Source organism: Myotis brandtii, unplaced genomic scaffold, assembly GCF_000412655.1.
Source record: "Myotis brandtii unplaced genomic scaffold, ASM41265v1 scaffold618, whole genome shotgun sequence".
Taxonomy (NCBI): Eukaryota; Metazoa; Chordata; class Mammalia; order Chiroptera; family Vespertilionidae; genus Myotis; species Myotis brandtii.
Window position 1 is genome coordinate 526,451 of NW_005370354.1, and position 10,045 is coordinate 536,495.

General features: G+C 42.5%; 1 protein-coding gene and 1 long non-coding RNA gene across 2 annotated transcripts in view; both read left to right on the forward strand.

Annotated features, from left to right (window-relative positions):
- Nucleotides 1-10,045, forward strand: part of MLLT3 (myeloid/lymphoid or mixed-lineage leukemia; translocated to, 3) — a 277,692-nt gene that overhangs the window by 48,523 nt on the left and 219,124 nt on the right. The gene's annotated exons all lie outside the window — the stretch shown is intronic.
- LOC106723653 lies at nucleotides 6,203-8,103 on the forward strand. Its single transcript, XR_001359358.1, has 2 exons — nucleotides 6,203-6,271; nucleotides 6,467-8,103. It is a non-coding gene; the product is annotated as an uncharacterized LOC106723653 (long non-coding RNA).

Consider the following 10,045-nt stretch of genomic DNA (forward strand, 5'->3'; position numbering starts at 1 on the left):
CTTCCTTCCTTCCTTCCTTCCTTCCTTCCTTCCTTCCTTCCTTCCGAATGAAGGACTGTTAGTTTTCAGAGCCAGAAGTCAAGTGTTAGTCTCTGTAGCCATCCTGAAATTCTTGCCTTTTTTTCTAAGAAGAGTTCATACATTTTCTAATACAGTTCAGGCACAGTTTGAATGTCCGAATCCTAGGAAAGGATGATGCCTTGAATGCCCTACAGGCAGTGCCTAGGTGGCGCCTTTTAGATGTTAGGACTGCCCTTGAGATCAGGGACAGAGCAGCCTCCCAGAATCCTGCATGGATCTGTTTCTTAGGTCAATTGCTTTGGGCATTTTTCATGAAATAGGAATGTGCTGATGTGCCTCAGTATCCCTGTGTTGGCTTAACCGTTAGTCATTTGGTGTGCCATCTGGGACTGTAGATTCAGATGCTATCTGCTTCTCTTTTCCCTTCCACATCTCACATGGGTATGGACACAGGCACATGTAGGGATGTTGACATCGGTGAGGACTCCTGTAGATACCTGCTCCTCTGTTGCTTTAACTCTTCGATCATTGATTGATTAAATGTTTATTGAGCACCTGTTTGTACCAGCAGTGTACCAGGTGTCAGATACAGAGGTAAGTAAGTTCTTGCTCTGATGGAGTGCATAGTCTGATCGATGTGACAATTCTGTAAAAGGATAACCATGTCGTGTTTCAGTATAAAAACTGGGCTGGAAGGATACATACCAAATGATTATTAACAGGACTGGAGGGAGGAAAGGGAAGACCCTGTTTTTAATGTATCTGTCTAGGTAATGTTTGACCTTTTCATAAGCATGTATTGTTCATGCAATTAAGATACAGTGCCAGATGCATTGTGATAGGTGCAAGAAACGTATAAAAATACAGCGGGAAAGTGGTTAGTTCCCTGGGGGGCGTGCAGAGGCAGACTATTCAAAGAATATTTCCCCCTGGGTAGGCGGGGAAAAGTTGGGGGGTGCAGAGGCGGGAGTCTTTTCATGCAGAGGAACTAGAATGTGCCCAAGACTGACAGAGCAGCTTGTTTTGCTGAGAGTGTCAATAGTGACCAGCTTATACCAGCTTTCTGGGAACCACAGCTTTTCTTCCCCGGGGAGTAGAGAAGTAACAGGCAATTGTATTTTCTTTTGGGACTTGGAATATATTTGCTTAAATATATTTAATATTCTTGAAAAAGTGTCATACTTTGTGATTGGTTTCTAGCGCACCCAGGTAAATTTTTACAGCTCATGATTCTAAGAGTGAACTGTAGAAATGGACTATGGTTAACTTTGTTTCAATAGGTATATTATATTTAGTTGAAGTCTACCTAGCAGTATGTATTTGATTGTGAGGGCGTGGGTGGTATTTATGGTGTTTATAAAGAAATTGGACAATGAGGTTCTTGGGCACCCTGGAAGCTTTTCTTTTTGGGTCATGAATTGGTTAAGTTCATTGTACTTGCACCCCACCAAGCACACAGCTCACTGTGTTTGTTTTATTTTTTTCTTCATCCCTTGGAGCTCCTGAGCCCAAACTTTTCTAGGTGTAGTTTTTAATCCAGTGGAACCTAAGTTTGATCATCATACAATTTTCCCAGCATCACATTTATAGAAGATAATCTTGTCAATTGGAAAGTATGCTTAGGGCGGTATCTTTTCATTCCTCCAACTGATAGTAGAAAATGAAATATCAACCAGAGATTTTACCTAATTGACATGGGATAAAGCACTTAATTCTTTGATTTTCTGTATGTATCAATATTGTAGTGATATCATGTCTGGAAGTTTCCTGGGTGTTTTCATTTCTTTAACATTTCATAGGTAAATGGGAGGTAGGTAAGCTCAGTGTAGTGTAGAAAGCCGTCATATGAAGTGCTATACATACTGTGTGGTATATTCTTCCCCTTCCTACAAACCATTTGCCTTTGGGAAGAATGGATGGCTCAAGGGATTAGTGGTGGGGAAGTGGAGGCTTTCACTTTGGTTCAAATTTGACCTTGGTCAGTGATGCTTGAAAATCAGCACTATTTAATAGGCATTAAGAGAGCCCACTTTTTGATCCACTTCCAGTGGATAAATATCCATAGTTCTTTTATGCCATAGTTGCGGAACTAATTGGCAGAATTAAATGATTTAAGAACTTGACTCCCCTTTTGCCCTCAGAAAGTGGTTGTTGTTTAAATCAGGATCTTGGAGGCTGCATGAGTCATTTCTGAGGACTAGAGACGGGAGAGCTAGCTTTGCAGCTCTTACTGTATTGGGAAACTTATGTGCTCTGCATTGCTCTTAGTAGGAGGAATTGGGGGGAAGGGCTGTTTTTCTTTCCATTTACAATTCTCCCAAATTCAGGGTTGCTCATCCCACCCTAGACACACTTAAAAAATATTGGAGCCATTCATCGCCCAAGGTGCATTCATCTTTTCTCCATGATCAAATAAAGGGGTTATAAGTGTAATCTATTTTCTGTCTCCTTATCTTCCCTCCGTAAAAGAATTTCAGTGCATAAAGCTTTTTCTGACACCGAACTTCTAATTGACATCAGGGACTTTTGCAGTGTGGCTCCAGTGAAGTTAGCAGCGTTTTACATTTTAAGCTCAGTAACTGCCAGTCATGATCACTCTGTATTTATAGAGCTCCCAGGGAAGGGTGAGCACTTGGTGATGATGTATTACCTGCTAATTTGTTTGTTGAAAGATGGGCCCATATATTTGGAATGATGACAGATCAGAATATTTGGCTAAGTGTATCAGTCAGCGTCTCATTTTTCAAAACATGAAAACTCCAACACGGTACTGTAAAAGTGCTGTGCTGTAGGGATGGATTTTCCTTGCTAAATCAATTTCTGTCCTGGCTAGAGTCCTTATTTACTTATTTATTTAAAATCATTTTTTGTTATAGCCTAAGTTGGGTAATGAGAACTTCTGGCTGATTTCTTTTTCTTCCTTTGTAGGTTCTGTTTGTCACTCATGCAACTCACATTCCCTTTTCTGGTTGCAGTATTGGGCACCAACATCTTTACCCTATAAAGAAGGTCAAGAACAGAAATCTATGGGTCTGACTACCCTTTGTTCTCTCTGTCTGTAGTCAAGAGGTATAGAGAGGCCGCCACTAAAAGGGAAAATGAAGAAAACAATGGGTTTTGAAATCCACCTGAGAAGCCTTAGGTTGTGGGAAGAATTAAAAGTACCATCGGGCAGGCAGACAAGCAGTGATTACCCTTGAGCAGGTGGAGATGTTGCGTATTCTGGAGTCCCTGTGGGCATTTATTGGGCCATTTCTCCCTGCTCCACAAAGAAAATCCAGAAATGGCCCTGACCGGTTTGGCTCAGTGGATAGAGCGTAGGCCTGTGGACTGAAGGGTCCCAGGTTCGATTCTGGTCAAGGGCATGTACCTTGGTTGCGAGCACATCCCCAGTAGGGAGTGTGCAGGAAGCAGCTGAATCAATGTTTCTCTCTCATCAATGTTTCTAACTCTCTATCCATTTCCTTCTCCCTTCCTCTCTGTAAAAAAATCAATACAATATATTTTTAAAAAATCCAGAAATGTATTTTGAATGGCTTATCTGAACAAACTGTCTACCAAAAGAGAAGGAAAGGGAAAGGCTGTCTTCAACTATTGGCTGCCCAATATGTGACGCCACCCCCACCTCAGTAGGGACCTGGCTCGGGAACAGCAAGATTAGATAGTGAATGAATAAAAGGTATTCTCTATTGTAGCTCACCTTTACATAGAAAGTGACCTTAAAAAAAAAGAAAAGAAGTATAAGCATGTTTAGAAATAAGCAGATCGGATTCCAGGTAAACATTAATGCTGTTACCCGGTGACATGTTACCTGATTTCCCAGGACTGCACTTGTCATGTATACCGGTTGGTTTTAAAGGCATTTAAATTTGGAAGTGATCATAGCTGAAGAGATGAAGTTTCTCCCGTGAACCCTGCCTAGTTGGCTCCTTGGAGATGTTTGGCTGCCGGGCTCCTGGGCCCTGAGCTCCTGCTGTGATTTGGTGGGGGTGGGATAGAGTGTCACCGGAAGGCATTGGGTTGGGTACAGTATAAGTAAGAGAGAGACAAAATGCAAGGAATGCTTCTGGGACCCAGTGTTTCTGAGACCCCATGACTCTCATTCTTTATGACTCTAAGCCAGTCCTTCAGAGATGAACCTCTGCGCCACCTGCTCTATCACATCAGGTGTTGGGGAAATTCTTTCCTCACCCCAGTCCCACCCATGGGAAGCGAGGCAGGGCTCTCAAGGGTAACGTCTTCTCTTAGGAAAGCAAAATTATAGATGCTTTCTACCCCATCACCCCTAAATGCACTTTCTGTATAAAATCACTGTGTATCCAGGAAGTGATCCTTCTACCTTTAAAAATATTCACTCCCTTTTTTCTGCTCACTCTTGATTTGTATTTTCGTTTGTTACACTTCTGGATCTGTATGACCACAGTGCCTCTGAAATTGTCTTTGCTGGCACTAAGAGTCCATTGGTTATGATGTATTTTCTCAAATCTTGTTGGTGTCATAGATAAAATTTTAAATCCCCTTACTTACTACTTTTGCTTTTGGAAGTGTACGTTATTTTTAAACTTTTTTTTCTTTTTGGTGGGAACTTAATGAATGATGGGGTTGGGGATGGGTAGTGACAGGAATAGAAGCAGGAACAGAACTATTCAATGACATTTTAAGTTACTTAATGTCATTTGCCATGGCATATTTTTTGCTTTTTGTTCTGCGTAGTCACTGAGTGGGAAATTACACTGATTATGAAACTGGTTTTATTCCGGAAGTGACAGTCATGTAGAATCAGGACACATCCCTTTTCACCAGCACAACTCTGCACTACATTGTAAATATTGAGAGGCATAGCTTTGTACATCTCCTCCTCAATAAATGTGATTGAATAAAATAAAAAATATCCTATCTAAATATTCATAGAAAGAGTATATTGAAATTCTTGTGTCTGAGGTTACTCTTAGTATTCTCCCCATCTGCCATTGGTGACCTCCTTCTTGTCTCTAATTCCCATAACCCCCCCACCCCCCAAAAAACCCCACCCAAACACAAAACAAAACTCCCAAGTCTTCAAAAGGATCAGAGAGAGTTAATTATAGTGATATGCAGCAACCAGGACAATCTTAGCTGTTGGTCTGTCCCAAAGCCTACAGAAGGTTCTTATTTCATAAGCAGAGATAATTTGTTTCTCTCTGTGTGCCATATGGTTTTGCAACTGCAGAGATCAAACAGATTTGTGGATGTAAACTTCAGTTCTGTACTTAAAAAATTTTTGAGTCGTGTGGAGATTTTCATAATGTGCTTGAATCCTTGATGCCAACCAGGTCTGTTGGACTCAAGGATCCCTTGTCAGTTCTGTAAGCAACTATGTATTGTGGTTTTTATTTGCCTCTGACTTAAAAAAGATGATTTTGGAAAGGAAACTTGGAACGCAAATTGTCAACTGGAATGCAATGATTATTTGTGTGTGTGTGTGTGTGTGTGTGTGTGTGTGTATACAGGGTGGGGCAAAAATAGGTTTACAGTTGTTCGTATGGAAAATAATACAATCTATAATAATAAAAGGATAATGTGCTAATTAGACTGGACATCTTCCGGACGTCATTCCGGACTTCCTTCCTAATGAAGCCGGAGCCGGAGGGAAGTCAGCCACAGTCCTGGGTGCCTGTGGGCGGCCCGAGGGAAGCCAGCCTGGGTCCCAGGTGCTGGAGGGAAGCCAGTGCCAGCAGCTGGGGGAAGGAAGGCCGACTCTTGCACGAATTTTCGTGCATCAGGCCTCTAGTTAATAAATAACAAATAAGAACAAACTCTGTGTTTCACGTACTGACAACTATACACCTACTTTGCCCCACCTTGTTTGCTGTCTACTCATACAGCCAAATACACGTCATTTTGGAATCAGTCACTATTTAGACTCATAAGGTAAATTTAAAAAATATATAGATGGGTAGATATGAACACACACATATGTATTTTAATCTTGGGCCATGGTCAATTTTTATTATTGTCAGGGAACAGGCGCTGAGTAAGTCTCAGTGATTGCTGATACAGCTGATTATATACTGATTACTGATATAACAATCAATATAAGGAATACTGGGGGTTTACTTTTCCAACAAGATAAGGGAAATCCTCAGAGACACCTGGACTTCGACTCAGGCTTGAATTCCTTCTCCTGGTGAGACCGTGAGGGAAGGAACATGGGATTCCCAGCTCCATGGGAGTTGCTGACAGACTGACAGTTGCGACGGATGAGCCGTCGGTGAGCTCATGACTAAGTCTCTTTCACAAATGGTCCATTCCAGACAGAGTTGCCATTTTGATACAATAAATTATTTTGTTTCATAGTTTCCTGCGTGTTAATACATACATGACCCCAAACAAATTCTCAAGGTCACCAAATTATAATCCTTGCTAACATGATTTTTTAAAATTACTTGTGTGTTTTCACATCTAGCATATAAGCTGTACAAGAGGAGATTGAAGAATAAACACAGAAAAAAGACCCCGGGCTGTGCAGAAGGCTGCCGCAACAAGAGCTCCACCTCTCCCCAAGAGACCGGTGCTTTCTTGGAGGTGAATGAAGAACTCGCTATAACTCCTGGGACATCAGAGCCGATGGATCCCCCCGTGGCTCTCGAGCCCATGGGTCCCATCTCCTCATGTGCGCAGTAGCGGCTTGCTGACCCGCCTGGACGCCGGCTACCTCCGCCGGTAGTAAAGCTGGTGCAGGGCTGATGCGTGGATCTCATTGGCAAGGCCTGTGGGAATAGCTGGTTTTGTGTGGGTTGTAAATCTTCCCAGGATCCCTTTCTGCGAATGTATTCTGCCTATTTCAGGGAGTCCTTTGGGGTTTACACCACATATTTACTAGTGGCTGTGTTCTTGTCTTCCCAGTGCTATGTGCAGTCGTCCTCCCTGTGGCTTTTAATCCCAGGAGAGGAGGGACTCTGTGGAGAGATGCGATCTCCTATTTAGGGCAAGGACAGTCTGAACCCTCTTGGCTTTGGGAAGGTTCTTTGGAGCAGTGGGGAGGAAGCATACAGGTCTTAGAAAACCTGGGGTCTTTTCTCAAATGATTGCTAATTCTTAAGGGCTTAGAGTCTTTTTGGATTCTAAATGTAATACAGATTTAGAGGAAAGTTAATGAACACTTGAGGTTAAAAGGTGAATGTCCCATATTTTCACTCCCCAGTGATAGGCACATGGATATCCTTCATGTTTACACATTATATCACTTTAAAAATACTGGGCTTTTCCCACGTATACTGTCTAATAAGTCACGTAATGACATATTATGGAGCACCTTCACACGTCGGTCTGTGTTGACCTGCCTCACTTTAGAACAATGGCTTTGCAGAAGCATTTCACTGCACGGAAGGACTGACTGATTTAAAGTTCCTCATTCATGGGCATTTAGAGAGCTTTCAATTCACTGGCACAATGCTGCTACACTCGCCTGTGCCCTCTGGGGGCATGTCTGTAGGGTCACTTTCTACAACTTGAATTGCCAGAGCAATTGCACAGGAAAACGCTGGACTCTGCCCTCCGGCAATGCTGTGTGCGCAGCGGTGCGGAGAGGGCCTGGGTTCCCATGGCCCCAGCTGAAGGATGATCAGTTTGGATTTGTGAGAGCATCTCATTTAAAGTCGCATGTAATCAATTATGAGTAAAGTATTTTTTCATGACCACTTGCCTACTCGTGTCCTTTGCCTGCTTTTCTATTTCATTTTTTCCTTTTTGATTGATAAGTTTTAACACATTATGGAGAGTGACCCTTTGTCCTGTTTTGTCAACATTTTACCTGCTCATTTATCTTTTGCTCTCTGTAATGCCTTTTGCTGTAGTTTTATATTTTTTACATATTAAGCAGTATTAGTTTTTTAAAATAATGTTTTTGACCTTGATCTCTGTCCAGTGTTGGAAATTATATTTTTATGTGATTATGAATTGTGAAAGGATTCCTTGTTGAGAATGTATTTGGCCCCTTTTCAGGGAGTTCATTTTGGGTGTTTACTAGGGGCTGTGTGTACTGCCTGGCATTGTAAAACCCATCCTCCTCCTCTATTCTTACATTAAAAATATTTCCCATATGCTTTAATCTTGATTTTATGAAAAACTAAACATGTACATATTTTATCCCTTTTTGAAATTTATCTTTCTGTATGGTGTGTTAAGAATGTAATCTTTTCATGATTAATTGTCCCAATATCACATATTGACTCATTCATCTTTTCTTTACTGATTTGAAATGCCTCCTTTATTACCTAACTTCCTATATAATGTTCTTTTTTTGTTGGGATTCTATTTGGTTCCATTTTTCCCCCCTGTCTATTCTCATTTGTAAGTTTTGAAGTAAGAAAGTGTATTGTCTGAGATAAATCTTTACGATTTTATTTTGTAAGTATTCCCAAGAACTCGTGGGTTAATATAATGCCCATGATTATTATGGTAGTTTCACAACAATTGAGCAAACCTTTGTGGTGGCACAGACAGAGCCCCATGAGGTGTCACCGGTGTATTTACATGGAAAAGAACTCCGCAGACCTTTGCCAGGGCTGTTAATTCTCCAGGGCTGCCTGACCCGAGGGAGTTCCCATTTACCCACCTACAAACGAGAAGGGTAGCGAAGCCGGTCCAAGTTGTGCACAGGCACAGGGCACAGCAGCAGTAACCAGGCAGGAGGGTTCCTGCTCATGGGGAACCTTTTCTCTGCCAACGGGCATTTGGATGTTTATCACATCATTCGAGGGCCATACAAATTATCAACTTAAAATTAGCCTGCGATATTTGGTCAAACATTTAATGAACTCATCCCTAATGCCTCGGCAGGGCCAGGCCAAGTGATTTTGTGGCCTTATCGGCCCGCGGGCCAGATGTTCCCCACCCCTGGGTTACAGTCAGTGGGGAAGAGATCATCGCACTGAACACAGTAGAGCTGACCGTTAACAGAGATCCCAGGTCTGAAATGAGCATGACCATGTGTTTTAAAGACTGCACCAAAAAATGAATTTCTAAATTGTTTCTCTGCGGAGGAACTTAATACTAAACGGTAAAATCCAACACTCTGTTCTGCAAGGATTAACTAGCTGGTCAGCATGGTCAGCATTTACCATAGTCAGGACACTCCGGGGACAGGTCTACCAAAAGCCATTCCTTAAGACAGAAACAACGCCAATAATGCGAGGGTTTGAGAGTAGTCACGTCAGAAGCCTTTCATCTCCAGGAAAGGTTTGTACATGTGTTACTGAGAAGAGCTGGACACAAGTAGTCCGGAGGCTTTAGGATGTAACTATGAAAAAGCTCTACCTGAATAAACTGTATTCTAACTGATCTAAATAACTACGAGTTCATAAAAGCCAGGGCCTATAAGAAGCTCAGAAGAAGTGGGGCCAGGGAAGTAAGGTTAAGCGGACTGAGCCCAGCTCTCTGTCTGGAAGGGAGCCAGGTGGGTGGTTAGGGCTGCACGCTGCAGTGGGAGGAGCACGGGCGTGGCCAGGGCTACCTGCTGAATCCATTTAAAAGGCCAGACCGCTTCTGGAGTTGTGGGTTGAAGGCAGATGTGGAATTGAATCCTAGCTCTGCTATTTGGTAAGTGACAGCCCCTCTGGACTTCAGTTTCGTCTCTGGAAAACAAAACAAAGCAAAACACTCTGAAATGTAGGTAGTGTGAAAACAGCTGTGTGATACCTGGGGAGTGAGCGGTAAGTGTCCTGCCCCCTACCTGTTCAGTCACAGTCCTAGTGTAGAAAGGGTGATCCGCCTCACCAGTGTGATGCGTCACACCGTCGCCTCTAACCACCTCTGACCAGTCTGTGAGTGTCTGCACTTTCCCTCCTGGAGGAGCCCGGCCTGCCTGTCCAGGCTTATTTTTTTAAAAAATTGTTTTATTGCTTAAAGTATTACAAAGAGTATTACATATGTCTCCTTTTTTTATTCTCCCCTTGACCTTCCCCTAGCCTCTCACACGCCCCAGTGTCTTGTGTCCATTGGTTATGCTTATATGCATGCACACAAGTCCTTCGGTTGATCTCTT